Source organism: Amblyraja radiata, chromosome 30 (genome assembly GCF_010909765.2).
Source record: "Amblyraja radiata isolate CabotCenter1 chromosome 30, sAmbRad1.1.pri, whole genome shotgun sequence".
Lineage (NCBI taxonomy): Eukaryota > Metazoa > Chordata > Chondrichthyes > Rajiformes > Rajidae > Amblyraja > Amblyraja radiata.
This window is the reverse complement of record NC_045985.1, coordinates 16670632-16693237: the sequence shown is the minus strand read 5'-3', so window position 1 is coordinate 16693237 and position 22606 is coordinate 16670632. Positions and strand designations below refer to the sequence as shown.

Below are 22606 nucleotides of genomic sequence, written 5' to 3'. Positions count from 1 at the left end.
CCTTTTGTATACAATCGTTGTAGCTCCATGTGGGCTTTAGATTGTTCGGTTTTTGTAAGGACGAAATGCCTTTCTGGTGTATGTTGTACTGGGGGGTTATTGGGATGAGTAAATTCTATCAGATAACCCTGAATACTGCTTAGAACATACGAATCTGTAGTGATTTTACACCATTCGTCACTGTAGTATTGCAACCTCCCTCCCACCGTCGTGGGTCCCTTTTTAACAAAAGAACCACACCCACCTACCTCCATGGTTACTGGTGGTTGTATTATTTTCTTTGTTTTTTGAAAAAAGGGGGTTTTGTTTTTATTCGTGTTCGTGGTTGTACTGGAGGTTTAGGCTTCCGCATCTTCCAGGGTGGCCGTCCCTGGCCATACCCTAAAAGAAGGCTGCTGCGGGTTATATTGGGTTCTGGCACTGCCACTGATATAAGCCACACTTTTCGGTCTTCCATGTGGCTGGTACCGTGATCCAAAATAAGCCTTTGCGCTGGTTTTGATGAGCCCCAGTGTCTTGGCTTCCCCAAACAAAAGGGTTGGGGTTTTAACGGCTCTTTGTTTGCAAATTGTTGCATATTTAGGATCCAGTGCTGGCTGAATAGCCGCCCTCCGCATGCTATTCAGCTCATATTGTACATTACAGAGCAGGGCTAGTTCGTCTTGGTGGCCTTTAGTTTGCTCTGTTTTGTCCAGGGTGCGGATGTAAGCTGTGATCCCTGCCGTAAGCCCCTTTAAGGCTTTCTGGATTTTGAGATCATGGTTCCTGATTTCCTTCCCCATATGCTTCCAAATGCATTGGTTGACACTGGGGATTTGTAATACATCACAGTTACCAGGTGGCAGATGTCTGGCCAGTGTCTCTGTGAATATTTGTTGTTGGAGTTGATGGCCAGACATGTAGTTAATACTGGCTGCCATCCTGGAATCCAAGTCTGCCCCTGTTTGACTTGGTTTGAAGTAATCAGCCACCATGTCCAGCAGTGTATGTTTTTCTGCAGATTCAGGATCATGGGAAGCTGTGTGATCAGGGTCTGGCCCATCAGGGTCCTGCCCACTCTCCTCCGAAGAGGTCGAGATTTCAGGGGGTCCCTCACGGGGTACCCATATGGGGCTTGTCTGCCCACTGTGGCTAGTCTCCACATTCATGGGACTGCCACTGTGAAGGAGCTCCTCCAGCAGCTCCTTTAGACGGTGAGCTGCACTTGCTATTTTTGGCTGCTCCCATTCCTGCAGCCTTTCAGCAGTGTGCTGCTCTTTGTATCCCAGCTGTTCCCGTCCCCGGTACTCACAGGTGCTGGTTTGCGGGCTTTCCTCGTCCCGCCGCTGGCCTGACTGTCAGTCCACGTCTGTTCCCGGTCAGCTGTTTCTCCTGGCTGCTCCGTATGCAGCCACTCATAGCGGGTTTGTTCCGTCTGCCGCACCCGTTCAGCCCTGGTCCGATATTGATACGGGCTGGTCGCCCGCTGCTGCTCCAAGTCGGGCTCTGCTAGATGGTGCGTTTTAGTTTGAACTTTGCCTCCCGGCCGGTGAGTAAGTTTCGTCGGTGCCAGAATGATTTCTGGCACAGCTGATTCCTCTACCGAGGCCTCTAGAGCCGACGGCTGCTGTCTCTGCCGTTCATCCACGTTTACAACGCGTTTCTCGGGCAGCTTTTTTGCAGACCGTTTCCTTTTCACTCTGTCCATTTTTCTGTGAATAAAAATGCAGAGTCCTTACCTGCCTTTTGCTGGTCCTTTTTTCCTTCTCCCGTTACTGGGGGATGTCCTCCACCCTTCTGTTGACTCGTGCAATGCGTGTAGCGATATGGCACGCATGCGTTAGAAGCGGGTTCTTCACGTAGTCACTCACGTGACTCCGAAGTAAAATAGACATTGAAGGTGTGTTGTGTTTAGTAGCAGCAAATAGCAGGGCTGTGAACACCGAGGATATGTGTTACATTTAGTTTGAAGAAGGAACCTGACCCCAAACGTCATCTATTTATGCTCTTCAGAGATACTGGCTGACGTGCTTAGTTACTCCAGCACTCTTGTGCCTTTTAAAAAAAATGTTACATCATCAGCAGTTCCATGGTGTCTACCTTGTATATTTTGCTTCAGCTGATTTTATGGTGCTTTTGCCATTCCAAAAAGCTACCAGTTATAACACGGGCCTGCCTTGATCTCGGTCTTGTTGCTTTGGATGGAGGTTTCCTGCTGAACAACGGGCTCCTGGGTGGGGGATGTGTTAATTTACCCATGCAGATGTCTCGGGCAAACACGAGAGTCCCGTGGACACACTCAGGAGCCCAGAGCAGCAGGTGGAATGGAGTTACAAGAGTTTCAAGCCTGCAGACTTTAGTGGGCGGGTGATTTTCTTTATTTAAAATATAAACTTTATTCCGAATAATTAATACAGTCAGTAGTATTTGCATTCCCCCCCCCCCTCCCCCTCCCCCACCCCAACCCCCATGCCCCACAGCGGACAGGTCCTCCCCTACAGAGCCTTGCCGTTGACCTCACCTCACCAAGAATGTCTTTCACCGAGTTGATGATTTTCCAGCAGCACGTCAATGTGTCATTGGGTACATCCCATGAATCAGAAAGTCCTCTGTTATGGGTCTGTTAGGGATGAACTGTGACAAGGTGCCTTTGCATCAGGATCTGAAATCACTCTCTGTGACGAGGTGGGAGATTGTCTCCTCCCCGTAACAGCCGTCCGGAGGGCTGTGGCATCCAATGTTCCGTGCTGACCACTGCAGATCACTTCACTTTCTATCCAATCTCTGCACCTCCTAATTTTGCTCATCAATTCACCCCACAAACTCTCTGCAGTCTCTCTTCATAACTCTCAGACAACACCCGCATAATGTCCCAGCATATCTCCTCTGCAACCTCGCCAGGGATCATACCTTTCCTATTGTGTGGTGATGCGAACTTCAGACCATGGTACGGAGGTCATGTGGCAATGAGGATGTATTAACTCTCCAAATATACAGAGAGACTGAGTGAGTGGATGGACAAATGGAATTTAATATGGGGAAGTGTTTCATCATGCACTTGGGTAAGAGGAATCTGGTGAGTTTCGATTCTGTGACTGAAATGGGAACCTGGCCAGGGAGGTTCAGTTCAGATGCTTTGTGTGAGGGGAACATGTAGTTTTGGAACAACAAGTTCACAAGTTATAGTAGAATTAGGCCATTCGGCTATCGAGTCTACTCTGCCATTCAATCATGGTAGATCACTGCCTCCTAACCCCATTTTCGTGCGTTCCCATCACCCTTGGCCTCCACAGCCCTCCGTGGCTATGAGTTCCACAGATTAACTACCCCCTGACTAAAGAAGTTCCTCCTCACCTCCTTTCTAAAAGTGTACCCTTTAATTCTGAGGCTTTGACGTCTGGTCGAGATTCTCCCACCAATCCTTTCCACCTCCACTCTACCTATGCCTTTCATTATTCTGTATGTTTCAATGAGGTCCCCCTTCAAATTTCTAAACTCCAGCGAGTAGAGGCCCATTGCTGTCAAATGCTCATCATATTCTAACCCACATTCCTGGAATACTTCTTGTAAACATCCTCTGGACCCTCTCCAGAGCCAGCACATCCTTTCTCAGATATGGGGCCCAAATTTGCTCACAGTTCTCCAAATGCAGCCTGACTCTCAGGGTCCCTGGACAGAGTCGAGGAAGGAGCTATCGGGACAGGTGTTTCATTTGCTGCGGTTGCAGGGGAAGGTACCTGGGGAGGTGGTTTGGGTGGGAATTCGTCTGTAACTCATTTTCATCTGGCCCACAGCTAACAATGGCCTGTTTCCTATACTTTTTTGCATATCTTTCATTCATTTGTTCTATATCATTGTCTATATCTCTAGTTTCCCTTTCCCCTGACTCTCAGTCTGAAGAAGGACCTGAAACATCACCTATTCCTTTTCTCCTGAGATGCTGTCAGAACCGCTGAGTTACTCCAGTTTTCTGTGTCTATTATTCTGGTAAACCTTCTCTCCTTCTCTGCACCTTCCCTAAAGCATCCCTACGATTCCTGTATTGGTACGACCAGAACTGTATCCAATTCTCCAAATGCGGCCTAACCAAAGATCTGCAGTCACAGAGGATTTAGTGAACTAATAAGGGTGAGGTTTTATTGATTGTGAACTGTCTTTCAGATATCCATCTCCAGAGTGTGCTGATTGGATTCAGCTGGTCATGTTTTATTCCTTTTTCTGTTTCAGATCACTGACATTTCCTGAGTCTCCACATCTGGTTTAGTGATGAGTGATCTCATGCAACTGTCCGCTCTGGGTCGCCCTTTCCAGTTGGGAATGCTGTACGATTGCTGATCAGATAGTCTGATCCCAGGTACTGGAATGTTATTACATGAATCAGACGTGGTCAATGCAGAGCCATGGGTTCAGGTGACCAATCTCACGTTGGTGACCACAACTCTGTTTCAGTGCCGTTTTGCAATGGGATAAGCATGGTGTGGGAATTAAGTGAAACAATAAGACTGATTTTTATATTGTTGAGACTTGTTGCTTTGGGAAGTCAAACCAGGGCAGAATCTACACAGTTAATGGGAGAACCCTTTGGAGTGTTGAAGTGGAGGTCTAACAGTACATAGTTCCCAGAGACAGCCATCAAGGTGGTCAAGAGGGCTATGGTGCATTCATTTTCATCAACCAAGGTATTGAGTATAGGAGTTGGGATGTTGTTACAGTTGTACAATACGTTGGTGAGACCATATTTGGAGTATAGTGTTCAGCTTTGGTCACCCTGCTACAGGAAGGTTGTCATTAAGCTGGAAAGAGTGCAGAGAAAATTTACGACATTGTTGCCAGGACCTGAGGGCCTGAGCTATGGAGAGAGGTTGGGCAGGCTATGGGTCTGAGGGGTATATAGACAAGTATAAAATCATCAGAAGAGATAGGATGAATGCATAGATGCAAAGTAGGAGAATGAAGAACCAGAGGACATAAGTTTAACGTGTGAGGGGGTAAGATTTAATAGGAACTTGAGGGGCATCTTTTTCATTCAAATGGTGGTGGGTGCATGGAACGAGCTGCCAGAAGAGGTAGCTACAACAGCATTTAAAAGATACTTTCGCAGGTACATGAATTGCACATAGTGTGTTATGTGCCTCAAGTGGGAATAGCTTGGGTGGGGTACGTTGGTCAGGCCAAGTTATTCTGGCTCTATGACTCTCTGAACCAATATATAGGCATCACCTGGCATAAAGTAGACTGGGGAACAGCTACTTGCAGGTTAGTGAGAGTCATTCAGGACAAAGTGTTCCCATGAAGTGGAAAGGTAACAACACTCATTCCACTTGGACCCAGGACATCAAGGTGTAATGAAGGTTGGATATAGGAGATCGTATGATAGGAATTGTAATTGTAATTATTTTATTAGCCAAATATGTAAAATCATGCAAGGAATGATGGGGGAGGAGGGGTGGGAGGGGGGGGAGGGAGGGGGAGTGTTGTTACTGAACTGAACTCACTGTGGAATGAATGCATTAACGGAGCCACTCCGAAGTTGTCTCTGCCGCTGACGGTAAAGTCTGTGAAAGCGGCCCCATCAGAGACTGTGAGGCCTCGCATCCTCGGCGCTTCTGACACGCCGGCTCTGTCACGCTGGCTGTTCCTCCGCTGCTTTTCGCCCGAGGGTGAAAAGTAGCGGTTGAACATCCGAAGTTTGGCTTGAGGTTGCGTGACTGAGCCGGGCCGAGCACCAGCGGTTGGGAAAAATGTTGGCGTTTTTCAAGCAGAGCTGGGCGGAAGCAGCCGTGATGGTCGTTGGCCAGCAGGAGGCGACAAAATGAGTGAGGGGGGGGGAGGATTTTATTTTAAAATGTGTACGTAAAAATGCCCAAATATTTTGAGGAGTGCATGAGTGAATGTAAAAGTGAATTAGCTAGCGAAATGGAAAAAAATCACGGAGTTTCAGCGTGTGGTTTTGGTGGACCAAGGAATCAAAGGCCGAATCTGACATACACCCACAAACACACACACACACACTCAGTTTTAATAGTATATAGATTAAGGACAGGAGCATAACCAGATAAAAGATTAGGGCCCATTAAACTAAAATCTGTTTATGGAGTTAGAAATAAATAGACGCGGTCCGTATTCACTAATGAGATGTACCTGGCTGTAAAAATTAGTTATTCTGGCAGTAAAATTCCAGGTAATTTTATTATGAGAGAGAATGTCTCAGTGTGTCTAACAATGGATAGATCCCATGGCAAGTTGATGTTTTGCAAATGACAATGGGAGACCAGGGAGGAGAGAGCTAGGGGGCCAGGCAGAGATCACAGGTGAGGTGTCAGCCTCAGCAGGTCCTGGACAATATTCAGGCTTCCCTCAAGTTTACAGTGTTGATCATTTTTTTTAAATTCTGTAGGCATCACCCTGTGGGACTTGCAGACACTGCAGAACAACCTTGACCGTCATTACCAGCCCAGCACTGAGATTCACATCATTGCATCAGACTCCATGGAGAAGAAAGCCACTGCCCTCAATGTGTCAGCATCACTGAAAGCGAGTTTCCTGGGTGGGTTAGTGGAGGTGAAAGGGTCGGCAAAATATCTCAGAGACACGAAGGAATCAAAGCAACAAGCACGAGTTACCCTTCAGTATAAAACCACAACCAGGTTTGAACAACTGACGATGAGTCAATTAGGAAGACAGAATATTACCTACCCGAGTGTGTTTGATGAGGGCTCGGCCACCCATGTCATTACAGCAGTGCTGTATGGGGCCCAGGCCTTCTTTGTGTTTGACCAAATGGCTTCTTCAGCTGAGAACATACAGCATATTCAGGGCAACATGGAGGTAATGATTAATATTCTCCCTACGATTGCGATTGAAGGAGTGGCCTCCCTAGAAATGACAAGATCAAAAGTCTGATACCAAGAAATTTAGCTGCACCTTTTACGGAGACTTCTCGTTGAAGCTTTCCCACCACCTTTCAAGATGCCATTAGTATCTACGCAACACTCCCAAAACTCCTGGGCTCAGGTGGAGAACATTCAGTGCCCTACACTGTCTGGCTCTATCCTCTCAATAAACTCGACTCAAAAGCTGCACAGCTGGTGAGTGAGATCAGCGTGGGACTGGTCAATCGCTGCCAGTGTGTACTGGAACAGCTCAGTGAGGCCGTGATGAGGTGCAATGACCTGATGAAAGACAGTGTTGCAGTTAGGTTTCCAGGATGCTTCAATTCCGAGAGATGTGTCCGAAGTACAAACTGGTTTTCCAAAGGACCTTAGCCAGAGTTTTGCCGTCCATTCGGGGCGGTGGGAAGGAGGAAAGGTTGCTGACGGACATACTGAAGAACAGGGAGCAGTCACCATTTGAACACCAAGCACTGACCGCATGGTTGGATGACAAGGAATGGGAGATGATGGCTGTGGGACTTTGCCTCAGGATAATGAAAGACATACCTGTTGTGAAATCAAGGAGAGAGTTGCATGAAGTGTTGATGGGTCCAGTAACAGACTGCTTCACATTCACAACATTGCATCAGGAGGATTTCTACCTGACGGAGGCAATCAACTACCTCCAATCTCTCACAGTAGAGAAAATGCAGATGCCACCTCCTGCTGCCGGAGCCTGTACAACACAACACAACGAGCCCTGGTTTCACTCATCGTCCATAACCGAGAAGATGAAGAAACGGTCCAAATTGTTCCTGGAATTTGCCACAGCCAACAGTGGTGACGAAAAAGTAAAATTTCTTGTTGGATCCGCACAGGATGACAGTAACGTGGGTGCGTCTATTTACCTGTATGGGGGAGGGAGCCGCTGCTTTGAAACCCCGTCTCAGCCTGAGAGACCAACAGCGAGTGGGACAACACACGACAGTGTGACGCTGCAGTTAGAGCCACCCACATGTGGTTCTGATGAGATTGTGGGCTACAAGGTAGAGTATCGAGGTAGCCAGCAGGAGAAATGGACAATACCAGATACACCTGACACATCCCACTCCGATACAGAGCAGTGACCAAGGTAGGGGTCAGCAAGGCCAGTGAGATCTACAAGGTCTCCACCCAGCCGACAAGTCCTCCTGGTAAACCGGTCTTCCAGGATCGTTCACCCAACCCAACACTGTCCAATGATGGATCAAGTCAGATTGGAGCCGACCTGTTTCAATACAGGAATGAATACAAGGAAGAACCTTCAAGGGATGCATTGGACGGATCATGGGAGCAGCTTCAGACAAAAGACAGACAATGCCACGATAGTTCACACAGACCAAAGAGAATTGCCCTGAAACTTCTCGAACAAGCTCAATTAATATCCAGAGGAAACCCTTCCATTTACAAGCTCAACCTAGAAAGGGAGGTGTTTAATTAGTCCGAGCAGCTTGTGAAATGCTCCTTAGGAAAGCCCACCACTACGCACAAGATGAAGATAATTATGGTGCTGGGGGCAACTGGATCAGGAAAGACAACCCTCATCAACGGGATGATCAACTACATCTTGGGCGTGGAGTGGGGGACAACTTCAGATACCAGTTAGTACAGGAGGAGACGGGAAAATCTCAGGCTGAGAGCCAGACCTCCTCCATCACTGCCTACCATCTCCACCACCAGGTAGGGTTTAACATCGACTGCTCTCTGACTATCATCGACACGCCAGGGTTCGGGGACACCAGGGGCATCAGCCGGGATCAACAGATCATTGCCCACATCCGTGAGTTCTTCACTTCCCCACAGGGCGTTGATCAGATCGGCGCGGTCTGTTTCATCGTCCAAGCCTCCTTGGCTCGCCTGACCCCGACACAGAAATATGTCTTGGATTCCATCCTTTCCATTTTTGGCAAAGATGTTGCGAAGAACATTCAGATAATGGTGACGTTCGCGGACGGGCAGCGCCCCCCAGTTCTGGAGGCCCTGAAAGCCGCCCAGGTACCCTGCCCCAAAGACAAAAAGGGATTGCCAGTACACTTCAAGTTTAACAATTGTGCCATTTATGCCCAGTGTCCGACCTCTGGTGACGAGGGGAGATCTGACGACAGCGGGGAAGAGGATAATGACTTTAACCAGGTGTTGTGGAAGATGGGGACAAACAGTATGAAGAAGTTCTTCGCAGCTCTGAGCACGATGCAGGCGAGGAGCCTGTGCCTGACCAAAGAGGATCTGAAGGAATGTAGACAGCTGGAGTCTGTAGTGGCCGGGTTGCAGACTCTGATCCAAGCAGGGCTGACCAAATTAGAGGAGCTCAAAAAATCCCAACAAGTTCTGAAACAAAACCAGTCAAAACTGGAAGAAAATAAAGACTTTGAGTACGAGGTCGATGTGACTGTTAAAGAAAAGAGGAAACTTGGCAGCGATGATTCATTAGTAAACAACTGTACGGTTTGTAAATACAGTTGTCACGACCCCTGTACGTATGCAGGTTATATTTACAAATACTGGTGTTCATCAATGGACTGGTGGGGAAATTGTAAAGTCTGTCCGGGGAAGTGCGCCTCACGAAAACACCGAAGGGAAAAGTACAGGTATGTCTGTGTAACAAAAAAGGAGAAGAGGACGTACAACAAACTGAAGAAAAAGTATGAGAAGGCATACGGTGAGAAGATGAGCCTGCAGAAGGTTATGGAGTCACTTGAGCAGGAATTTACTGAGGTGTAGAACACAGTTCTGGATTTGATTCAAAAATTATCCCAGAGCACGAGACGACTTGAAGAAATAGCCCTGAGACCAAACTCGTTGTCCACCCCGGCTTACATTGACCTCCTGATTCAGGCTGAGAAAAACGAGGCAAAGCCAGGCTTCATTGAGCGAATTTTGAGGCACTGACCGCTGTGAAGAAGAAGGCAGAGTTCAGAGAAAAGATCGGAAACAACGAGAAGCTGTCACCAGAGTATTCGAATGAAGGAGCGGCGGGAGGGAAAAGTACTGGAGAAATGTTAAAGAAAAAAATGGCAAACATGATGGATTGGTTCTCTGTTCATTCCAGCTGTTTTCCAGTGTGTTTCACTCAACCGATACACAAATCCTCATTCTAATTCCTCGTCCTTCTTCTCCCCCATCTTCCAATAGCCTTTCACACCGAACCTTCCTTCCTCGAAGCTGCCTTTAAAATTTTCCATTGACTGGGCAAAGAATTCCACCCTCAGCGGGACGGCAGCATCCCCGGAGAAAAGGAATGGGTGACATTTCGGGTTGAGACCCATCTAGACCCTCCAACACCAGCACACCCTTCTGCACATAAGAGGCTATCTGCTAAGGAGATAATTGCTCGCAATTATCCAAATGTGGTTTCACCAACACCATATAAAGCCTTATCATTACACCCATCTTTTTTGTATTCTAGTCCTTTCGAAACAAATGCTTCTCCAAACAAATCTCTTCCCGCGGTGCAAGTGTACAGCAGTCCTGTGCCTCAGCTTTACTTCCCCATATCTATATTACTAAAAGTCTGATCTTGACCACTTGCTGTTGTTCTGTGTATTGATTTTAGAAAAAACGATGCCACTTACGGCTGCGATTTATGGCCATCTTACTCAGAGCCCCCCTCTGCTGCGCAGAACAAGAGGATTTTTCCCATTGATGAAAAATAAAAGAGTTATTAGTGTTTAAAAAAATGTTGAGATTCTCTCTCCAGAAGGCCACGCACCTTCCGGAGGGACTATAAAACCCGGAAGTGTTGAGTGCCTCAGTCAGTCTCTGCAAGATTGGGGGAGCGAGAGGGTCACGCCTCTCAGTCTGAGCTGTGAATAATATTGAACACATGTCTACTAAACTGTGAGTGGTTTTACTGACCTCTCAGTGCCATTAATGTGGTTTGAAAATATCGTTTGGAAATGCTAAAGCTGTGTTGCCTTTGGTTTGGAAATGCTAAAGCTGTGTTGTCTTTGGTTTGGAAATGCTAAAGCTGTGTTGCCTTTGGTTTGGAAATGCTAAAGCTGTGTTACCTAATTAAAGTTGCCTTGCCTAATTAAAGTTGCCTTGCCTAATTTAAGTTGCCATGCCTAATTTAAGTTGCCTTGCCTAATTAAAGTTGCCTTGCCTTCTTTATAATTAAAAGTCTAATCTTGACCACTTCCTGTTTGCGCTTTATATTGATTTTAGAAAAAGCGCTATCACATATGGCTGTGATTTTGGCCATCTTACTCGGTATCCCCCTCCGCTCATCAGGTGATGAAGATTTTTCCCATCGATGAAAAATAAAAGATTTATTAGTGTTTAAAAAAGTTGAGATTCTCTCTCCTGTCAATCCCGCCATGAAGGCCACCCCCTTCTGGTGGGAGGGGGGAGGGACTATAAACCCAGAAGAGTGGGCGTGGCTCAGTCTCTGCAAGATGGAGGAGGGAGAGGTCACGACTCGCTGTCTTCAGTGGCCTTGCGCCTTGCTTGAAGTGGTATGAAACTGCACTTGAATTTGGTGGCCTTGCACCCTGCTTGAAATGGTATGAAACTGCACTTGAATTTGGTGGCCTTGCACCCTGCTTGAAACGGAATAGCCGTGAGTCAACTGTCAGCCCACCAGCCGTGAGTGAGTGAGCTGCCAGCACAACATGCTTGAGTGACTGAGCCGCCAGCCCAAGAATCCATTCGGCCCACAATGTCCATACTAGCCCTCTGTAAGCCTGTCCCTTCAGGCCACAACACCCATACTAGCACTCCAGAAAGCCCTCCCCCCCCCCCGCCACTGGCCACTGGCCACTAATATTGGAATTGGTGGAGAGGTGGAATATTGCGTTGGAGGACCAGCCCTCCCGTGTGAATATGGGACCCAACGGGTTCCACTTAGTCTAGTCTACATTACTAAAAGTAAGATCTGGACCGCTTTGGACTCACTGCGATGTGATTTCCGAGAGAATGCCACTATTTACGGCCGTCATTTTTGGCCACCTGGCTCAGAGCCCACCTCCGCCGGACTGGGCCAGATGATTTTTGCCATCGATGAAAAATCAGAGAGATATTAATGTTTTAAAACATTTTGCCATTCTCTCTGCAGCCCCTGCTGGTGGGAAGGGGAGGGACTATGAAACCCGGAAGTGGTGTGCCTCACTCAGTCTCTGCAGGATGGAGGAAGCGAGAGGGTCATGTCTCTCTGAGCTCTGGATAATACTGAACACATATCTACTCAACTATGAGTGCCCTTAATGTGGATTGAAAATGAAAATATGGCTGCTTTGAAATGCTGCATTGCAAAAATAATGTCTGTTGTTGGTGGTGGTAACTGCTTTAAAAGGCTGCACTGCAAAAAAAAATGGCTGTTGGTGGTGGTGGTAACTGCTTTGAAAGGCTGCCACTGCAAAAAAAATGGCTGTTGTTGGCTGTGGTAACGGCTTTGAAAGGCTGCACGGCAAAAAAAAAAGGCTGTTGCTGGTGGTAACTGCTTTGAAAGGCTGCACGGCCAAAAATCTATTTCCTGTCAATCACGCCATGAAGGCCATGCCCCTTCCAGTTGGAGGGGGAGCGATTATAAAACCTGTAAGTGTGGATGTGGCTCAGTCTCTGCAAGGTGGGGGGGAGAGAGGTTGTGAATCAACTGAACACACTGAATGTCTACTGAACTATGAGTGTGGTGTTTATGTGGTGTTTTGTGTGGTTTTATGGTGGTTTCACCCTGCTTGAAATGTTATGAAACTGCATTTGAATGTGGTGGCCTTGCACCCTGCTTGAAATTGTATGAAACTGAACTTCAATTTGGTTGTCTTGCACCCTGCTTGAAGTGGTATGAAACAGCACTTGAATTTGGTGGCCTTGCACTCTGCTTGAAATGGCATGAAACAGCACTAGCATTTGATGGCCTTGCACTCTGCTTGAATTGACATGAAACTGCACTTGAATTGGTGGCCTTGCACCCTGCTAAAAGTGGCATGAAACTGCACTTAATTGGTGGCCTTGCACCCTGCTTGAAATGGCATGAAACTGCACTTGAATTTGGTGGCCTTGCATCCTGCTAAAAGTGGCATGAAACTGCACTTAATTGGTGGCCTTGCACCCTGCTTGAAATGGCATGAAACTGCACTTGAATTTGGTGGCCTTGCACCCTGCTTGAAATGGCAGGAAACTGCACTAGAGTTTGGTGGCCCTGCACCCTGCTTGAAGTTTATGAATCTGCACTTGAATTCGGTGGCCTTGCACCCTGCTTGAAATGGAATTTCAAGGAATAGCCGTGATTCAACTGCTAGCCCACCAGCTGTTAGTGAGCTGCCAGCACATCAGGCTTGAGTGACTGAGCTGCCACCCCAAGAATCCATTTGGCCCACAATGTCCATACTAACCAGTCCCTTCAGCCCACAGTACCCCTACTAGCGCTCCAAAAAGCCCCCCCCCCCCCAGTGACCACCAATATTGGAATTGGTGTGGAGGTGGAATATTGCGTTGGGGGACCAGCCCGCCTGTGTGAACATGGGACCCAACGGGTCCCACTTAGTCTAGTCTTCTCTATGATTGACATTAGCTTCAGAGCCCTGAAATTACCTGGTTTATCCCTGCTACCCTTCTTGAATAAAGGGACCACATTTGCTATCCAAACTTCCTGCACGTTACTCATCAAAGTGAACAGTATGAATCTCTGCCATACACAAAGCCTGTCTCTCATTCCTCTTTCTCTCCGCCATCTCCCTCTCTTTCTGTCTAAATACCTTCTCAAGAGGGTGAGGGATGACAGAGAGGGGGCAGGGTCAGCAGCAGAGAGAGGAAAGCAAAGGTGATGAGAGGCGAGAGGTGTCTGAATAACGGAGAGAGTTCATGGAGAGGAACAGAGAGAGTGGTAGAGAGATCATGGAGAGAGAGAGAGGTAGTGGTGCAACAGGAGAGGTGACGGAGAGTTGGGCAGTGGGAGAGATTACCGAGACTGGGGCAGCGGGAGAGATTACAGTCATTAAAGAGAAATAGAAGAATAGGGCGGCATGGTGGCGCAGCGGTAGAGCTACTGTTTTACAGCGCTAGAGACCCAGGTTCGATCTTGACTACGGGTGCTGTCTGTGCGGAGTTTGTATATTCTCTCCGTGACCTGCGTGGGTTTTCTCCGAGATCTTCGGTTTCCTCCCACATCCCAAAGACCTACACACCTACAGATTTGTATGATAATTGGCTTGGTATAAATGGAAATGTAAAATTGTCCCTAGAGTGTGTAGGGTAGTGTTAATGTGCAGGGATCGCTGGTCGGTGCGGGCGCGTTGGGCCGAGAGGCCTGTTTTCCGTGCTGTATCTCGAAACTATACTAAACATCCTCCCTGTACACTTTATGGAGCCCAGAATAAGGCACAATACCCCAGCTGACCTGGGTCAGCATAAGTTCCTACCTTTGTTAATCGGTTAATAAAGCCCCAAATTTCTTTTTGTTAATTCAACTTGCCATCTTCGGCCTTTCTCAATCCTTTTGTTTCCCTTTTCTACATCCAGCCCAATAAGGATACAACTAAATGAAGTGCAGCCCCAGTTAGAAGCTACACATCTCTTCCAGAACCAAGTAATCTCTTTCCCTGCTTTATTTTGTACGTGTTCAGTAATCAAACAAATATTTGCTTCATAAAATGAAATAAAATGTTTACAGGCCTCAATACTAGTGTCTGGTTGTTACTCCCTTTACGCAAGAAAAAAATATCACATGATTTCTCAGCACATTCTGATCAAAATTGCTGTAAATAGAGCAGTCAGTTACAGTAATCTCCAGAGGGAACAGAGTGGTGAAATAGGAAGATAACAATGACGATATGATTTAAGGGAGGGCAAAGGATTAGTAGTCAGTGACAGGATGGTACGACTGGGGCAACATTGTGGCGCAGCAGTGGATTTGCTGCCTACAGTGCCAGAGACGCGGGTTTGATCATTATTACAGCTGCTGTCTGTACGAAGTTTGCACGTTCTCCCCATCATCTGCGTGGGTTTTCCCCGGGTGCTCCGGTTTCCTCCCACACTCCTAAGACCTGGGAGTTTGCAGGTTAATTGGCTTCAGTAAAAATTGCACGTTGGCCCTACCGTGTGTAGGATAGTGCTAATGTACGGGGTGATCACTGGTTGGCGGGCCGAAGGGCCTGTTTCTGCGCTGCATGTCTAAACTAAACAAAAATTGTGTTCAGCTAATTATGGTGCAAAGTTCTGATCAGGTCCCTGTGGAGTAACTGTACACTGAGGCAAAGGTCCATTGTTAGTGCTGTGGTCAGGATGAACCCCTGCCTTTAGCACTAAAACAACAACACACACACAGATGGATACACACCCCCACTGTAGATACCCTGATACATGAGCAGAACACAAAGTGCTGCTGGAACAGGCAGCATCTGTAGAGGGAAATGGTTTGTAGGCTCATTGGCTTGATATGATTGTAAATTGTCCCTAGTGTGTGTAGGGTAATGTTAGTGTGCGGGGTGATCGCTGGTCGGCCCGCACTTGGTGGGCTGAAGGGCCTGTTTCTGCGCTGTATCTCTAAACTAAACTAAAGTGATGAAGGGGCAGGTGGAAAGATGCAGAGGGTGGTCGTGGAGAAATACCCCTCCTCGGGATCGTGCTCAATGTTTGGATGAGGGTGAGGACTTACGACCATGCAAGTGGAGGGTGGAAAGAATAATGTAGTGGTGACAGGGTGGCATGTTCAAGGGAACATGCAATGGTATCTGCAGCAGAGACAGAGAGCAACTGTACCATGCCAGGATTAAGGACATCTCTGGAGAAAGAAGGAACTCACCAGCAATGAGGTCCTGAGGCAATGACCAGAGAGATAACATGCCCATCTGCCAAGATGCCCCATCTACACTAGTCCCGACTGCCCGCGTTTGGCCCATAACCTTTCCTCCCCATGTACCTGCCCAAATGTATTTTAAATGCTGTTATAGTACCTGCCTCATCTATCACCTCTAGCAGCTCGTTCCATACACACACCACCTTCTGTGGTCACCCCTCAAGCATGTAGTAAAACTTTCCCCTCTCACCTTAAACCCATGTCCTTTGGTTCTTGATTCGTCTACTCTGGGTAAAAGGCTCTGAACCTACCTTATGATCAGAGACACCTCTATAAGATCACACCTCATCTTCCCGCGCTCCAAGGAATAAAGTCCTAGCCTGCCCAACCTCTCCCTATAGCTCAGGCCCTCAAGTCTCGGTGACGAGGTCCTTGTTGAGGTTGATGTTGAGGAGCTGTGTAACAGGACTCTCCGATCTCATTAACCTCGGAATTTTCATTAACCATCGGAAAGCATCTGGACCTGATGGTGTACTTGGTTACATTCTCAAAACATGTGGACCAACTGGCGGGAGATTTTGCAGACTTCTTCAACCTCGCATTACTGAGGTTTGAGGTTCGCACCTGCTTTCAAAGGGCAGTCATAAGAGCAAGGTGATAGAGCAATTCAGAAGTGCCTCAATGACCACTGACCAGTGGTACTAAGGTTCATGGTGAAGAAGTGATTTGAGACGTTGGTTATGGGTCATATCAAGACCTACCTTGGCAAGAACCTGGACCCATTGCTATTTGCGCACCACCACAATATATCAACGTGGGGTGAGATCTTGCTGGCTCTGCACTCTGCACTGGACCACTTAAAGAATAAAAACACATACGTCAGCCTGTTTTTCATAGACTACAGCTCTGAATCCAACACCATCATCTTTAAACCTGTTACTGGGTCTGAACCTGAACCTGAACTGGGTCTCTGTGCATCTATTTTCCCTTTTGAGGTAGAGGATTTGAGTTTTTTAATATTGTTAAGACAGCTGAGTAGGTAATGAATAAGCACGGGGTATAATTGATACTGTGCGTAGACAGGAATGTGGAGTTGAGGTTACAATAAGTCATGATCTCATTCAATGGCAATTCAGGCTTCGGTTGAAATACAAATTCTGCTCTTAATTTCTATATTTGTATATATATCTTTGTGTATGTGAACATAAAGAAATACAAGTCCATTTGTACACATTTGGTGCAATGTTATTGGGCAGGAATTCATTCTGAATCAAGGCAGGAATATTATAGTTCAGCAACAATTTTTTTCTTCTACAGAAAAACTGTCAGATGTTTCGATTTTGACAGAGGACAGATCCTTGGGATTCCTCATCAATCTCAGATGTGACATCACTGGAAATCCTACTGAGTATCAATGGTGGAAAGATGGAGGGGGAATTTTCCAGCATCACCAACTTACAGGAGAGAACAGCACACTTGTTATCACATGTAGTTTGGTCAGTGACTGTGGAACGTATACCTGTATCGCCAAAATTCCCATCAGCTCCATCAAGCAAGATTACAATTTAATTCTTCATGGTAATCTTTCATTAATTATTTTTGGGATAATCTTTGTGAACACTTTCTATTGGTGGGCTATTGAATACAACCTGTGTAAATCAGCACCGTAATAGATAGACATGAGCTGAGTTAATATAGTTCACTGAATCTCTTAAAGGTTATCGCATCGAAGGAAGCCTTTTGGCCAATTAGTAATTTACTGTTTTATTTAATCCAGCTAATCTCACTCCTTTGCCCACTCCTTCCTTTTGGATATTCTTCCAGTCACCTATGAAAAATACAATTAGTTTAGTTTGGAGATACGGGGTGGAAACAGGCCCTTTACCCACCGAGTAAGCACCGACCAACGATCCCTGCACACTAACACTATCCTACACACACTAGGAACAATTTACACTTATTCAAACCAATTAACCTACAAACCTATACGTCTTTGGAGTGTGGGAGGAAACCGAAGATTTCGCAGAAAATGCACAGGGTCATGGGGAGAACACCCAAACTCCGTGCGGACAGCACCCGTAGTCGGTATCGAACCCGGGTCTCTGGCGCTGTAAGGCAGCAACTCTACCGCTGTGCCACAATGCCACAATTGAATCTCCTCCCACTGACCCTGGCAGGGAAATGTAGATTACAGCCATCTGCTGTGTACATAAAATAAGTCCTTAGGTCACTTTCTGTTCTTTTGCTCGTCACATTCATTCTTTCAACTGGTTTAGGTAATTGTTTTGTTATATATGTAGGACAATTAGGGGCCGGTGCGTAGGAGCCATTTATGTTTATTGTCAGCATATCATATTATTTTGCTTAGATATAACTTGCAGTATTATTTTGGACACTTGTGGGCGGTCATTAGATGCACAAGGTGGTGTATGTGTATGGGCAGATGGGGAAGGCACAGGGAGGGAGCGCATACAGTTTTCACCAGACCTGGGACAGAGCAACCAGCTACGACTTGCATGCAGAATTAGGAAAACCTGGTACGTTCATTCCTTTGTTTGTACAACTACCTCAATAAACAACCAACTAAACTTGAAATAACGACCGGAAGATCTGTTCTATTGGGTCTGTGTAAGATCACTCCAACTCTACCTATGTATGAATGGTAACTGGAAAAGAGGACACTGGAAAAGTTGAAAATGTGCCATTACAATCCTCTCCACATTCACTCTATCCCGGCCTTTCGGTATGTTTCCATGAGGTTCCCCTTATCCTTCTACACTCGAGTACAGGCCTAGCAGATGGGAAATGTTGGCTGGTGGGAGCAACTTGGGCCAAAGGACCGTTTTCCATGTTCTATGACTCAATGGCTCCAGAGATGCCGCCCGACCTGCTAAGTTCCCAGTATTTTAAAGTGCATGTTCATAAGTGCTAGAAGCAGAATTATGCCATTCGGCCCATCGCCATTCAATCATGGCTGATCTATCTCCCTCCAAACCCTATTCTCCTGCCTTCTCCCCATATCCTCTGACACCCGTACAAACCGAGAATCTATCTATCTCAGCCTTTGAAATATCCATTGACGGCCTCCACAGCCCTCTGAGGCAATAGATCGCACAGATTCACCACCTTTTGATGAAATAAATTCCTCCTCATGTTCCTAAAGGAGCGTTCTTTAATTCTGAGGCTGTGCCTTCTGGTCCGTGACTCTCCCACAAGTGGAAACACTCTCTCTACATCCACTCTATCCAGGCCTTTTGCTGTTCAATAAGTTTGTGTCTATCTTTGGTGTAAACTGGCGTCTGCAGTTCCTTCCTGCAGACTTCCTCCGGCAGTTCATTTATATTTTGTTCCAATATCCAGTCTGTTTTTCACTGCAATTTCTGAACTCTGTGGCTGCATGTTAGTTCAAACCACTGTGCGGTACCCGCTAGTTTCCTTCTTATGTTTAGTTTCTTGTCAGTTTAGATACAGCGCGGAAACAAGCCCTTCGGCTTACCGATTCCACACCGACCAGCAACCCCCACACATTAACACCACCCTACACTAGGGACAATTTACATTTATGCCAAGCTAACTAAGCTACAAACCTGAACTTCTCTGGAGTGTGGGAGGAGACTGTAGATCTCAGAGAAAACCCATGCGGTCACGGGGAGATCATACAAACTCTGTACAGACAGCACCTGTAGTCAGGATTGAACCTAGGTCTCTGGCGTCGTGAGGCAGCAACTCTACCACTGCACCACAGTGCTCCAAAAAACTGATGAAGAAAGGAACTTGAGTCTCGACCGATTACTGTGGACGTGGAGGGTGACTGAACCCACACAAATGTGTGGCATGGTGGAGTCGCTGCCCCACTGCGCCAGACACCAAGGTTCGATCCTGACTACTGGTGCTGTCTGTACAGAGTTTGTAGGTTCTTCCTGTGACCTGCGTAGGTTTTCTCCAGGTGCTCGTTTCCTCCCATATGACAGACATACTGATTTGTAGGCTAATTGGCTTGGTATAATTGTAAATTGTCCCTCGTGTGTGTAGGATAGTGTTAATGTACAGGGTGATCTGGGCTGAAGGGCCTGTTTCCCGCGCTGTATCTCTAAATTGAACGGAACTGCGGTTAGCCACAAAATGCTGGAGTAACTCAGCGGGATAGGCAGCATCTCTGGAGCGAAGGAATGGGCGAAGTTTCGGGTTGAGACCCTTCTTCAGAGTGACTTCACCTTCCTAACTTGATCTGTAATTTTCACACCTTGCCCTTCATTATCTCTGCGTCTCCCTCTCATCTGACTCTCAGTCTGAAGAAAGGTCTCGACCTGAAACACCACCCATTCCTTCTCACAGAGATGCTCCCTGGCTCGCTGAGTAAATTCCGTTCAATTTAGAGATACAGCGCGGGAAACAGGCCCTTCAGCCCATTTTGTGTCTATCTTCAGTGTAAACCAGCTTCTGCAGTTCCTTCCTGCACAAATTAATCAAAAGGACATATAAACCTAGAAAATAGGTACAGGAGTAGGCCATTCAGCCCCTCGAGGCAGCACTGCCATTCAATATTATCATGGCTGATCATCCAAAATCAGTACCACGATCCTGCTTTCTCCCCATATCCCTTGATTCCATTACCCCTAAGAGCTAAATCTAACTCTCAGAAGATAGATCCAAAAGGTGGGAGTGACTCAGTGGGACAGGCAGCATCTCTGGAGAGAAGGAATGGGTGATGTTTCGGGTTAAGACCCTTCTTCTAACTCTCTCTTGAAAACATCTAATGGATTGGCCACTGCCTTCTGTGGCAGAGAATAGTAAGATTAAACGAGAACTTACCAGTTTGAAGTTTGATCTTTATTTTATGAGGAGGAACGGTGTGGGAATATGTGAAGAACCCCGCTAGGACGCATGCGTGTCATTCTTCAAAGCAGCGGTGTGAGATCACAGATAACTATAATGACTAAACATAGTAAGATTAGAGAAGAGATACCAGTTCAAGATATGATCAAGGGTGGGAGCGGAGGGCACGTATTCCCTCAACGTTCCTCCTCATAAAATAAAGATCAAACTTCAAACTGGTAAGTTCTCGTTTAATCTTACTATTTTACTTCGGAGTCACGTGAGTGACTACGTGAAGATTTTAAAGCTCTGTGATTTTATGCCGTGGAACGAGTCCATGCTTCACTTCTGCCTTGATTGTGGGGAGAATAGTGTTAACAGTATTAGATATCAATACAATCTTGATATAACGAAAATAAATTTATTAAATCCAAATCATAGCCCCTATTTGTGGGTAAATCATACTACAGAACTTAAAAGTGTTTCTGCAAATGTTCCAGGTTCTATGACCGTTTATGATAAAAAACGTTGGAACGTTCGTTCCGTTGACCATCCTGCAGTCTTGAGGATTTGGTCCATTGGCACATCCAGTTGTTTTGCTGCTGATGTAGCTGCAGCCCTGCTGGAGTGAGATTTAAAAACGTTAGTGTCTACTCCTGCCTTCATTAAGACCTGTTTTAGCCATCGCGAGATGGTCTGGGCTGTTACTTTTTTATGTGGCTGTTTGTGGCTAATTAACAGAGCCATTTCTTTCCCTCGGATGATTCTGGTATGTTCAATGTATAGCAGTAAATGAGTTACTATACAGAGGCGGTCATCGGTCGGTTAGGCCCTGAATTCTATTATTTGCCCTGTTGTTCCTGGTCTATTCTGTTTTATTAAGTCATGTATAAGAAACATCAGCTTTCCAGATGAAATGGTCAAGTTGTCCAGCCTTAGTTTTTGTAACGACTGGACCCTTTGTGCCGTGACCAAAGCCATCAGCATGACCATCTTCATGGTAAGTTTCTCTAGGGACAGAGCTGTAGGTGGAGACCAGTTCCTTAACATGGTCAAAACAATACTCACGTCCCAAATTTGGGTGTACCTGGTTCTTGGGGGATTTGTATTAAAAATGCCCCTCATTAGTTTGATTACCAGGGGGTGAGTCCCTACAGAATGCCGCTCTGTTCCTTGCCATAGGTAATTTGACAGAGCACTTCTGGCACAGTTGATGGTACTGTAGCTTAGCCCCTCATCGTAGTGTAGACTGGCCAGAAATTCCAGAACAGACGGAATATTATTGGATCTATGATTGAGGTTATTGTCGTGACAGTACTTTCCCCATTTCTTGATGTGCACCAAGTACTGTTTTTTGGTGGATTGTCTGTGGGCTGATGCAATCATGTCCATAGTTTTGTTCGTCAGTCCCATGTCTTGTAGCGGCGCTTTCAGACTCTACAAATTAATAAGTTGGTATGTTTATGACATGGGTGACTTTCCTGAGTTACTGGATGGACCAGCAAATTTGGTCTATGTTGAATTGTGATGCATGGTTCTAATGCCATGTCTTGTATCACCGGGTACCATGGTTGAGTAGGCCAATCGGGTACTATAAGAATCCCAGATGCAGAATCCTGTTGAATCTTCCTTAGTTCCCGATTGATGAGGCAGAAAGGAGGGAATGCATAAATGAACAATTTCCCCCAATGCAGTGAAAATGCATCTGTAGCTGCTGCCCCAGGGTCTGGTTCCCATGAAACATAACTTGGCAATTGGTGATTGAGCCTGGATGCAAAAAGATCGACATCTGGTGTTCCATACCGTGCTGTAATTTCAGCAAATACATTTTTATCCAACATCCATTCCGTGTTTTCATTGAATTTGCGTGACCTGGTGTCTGCCACTAAATTTAGTTTAACTGGTAAATAGGTAGCTGATATCCAAATATTCCTGTGGATGCACCATTGCCAAATTGAGTTGGCCAAATTGTCACAGGATGTCGATATATTTCCACCCATATGGTTGATATATGCCACCACGGTGGTATTGTCAATTTGTAATCTAACATGCTGGTGATTTAACCCCGAGCAATATGACTTAAGGCCATGGAATGCACTTAACATTTCTAGGTAATTTATACCTCGTGCTTTTAATAATGATGCCTCCTGTGCATTCCATCTCCCCTCGC

General features: G+C 46.3%; 1 protein-coding gene and 1 pseudogene across 1 annotated transcript in view; both read left to right on the top strand.

Annotated features, from left to right (window-relative positions):
* Positions 1-22606, top strand: part of LOC116989973 (stonustoxin subunit alpha-like) — a 224785-nt gene that overhangs the window by 178323 nt on the left and 23856 nt on the right. The window lies entirely within an intron of this gene.
* LOC116989974 lies at positions 4246-7978 on the top strand (annotated as a pseudogene).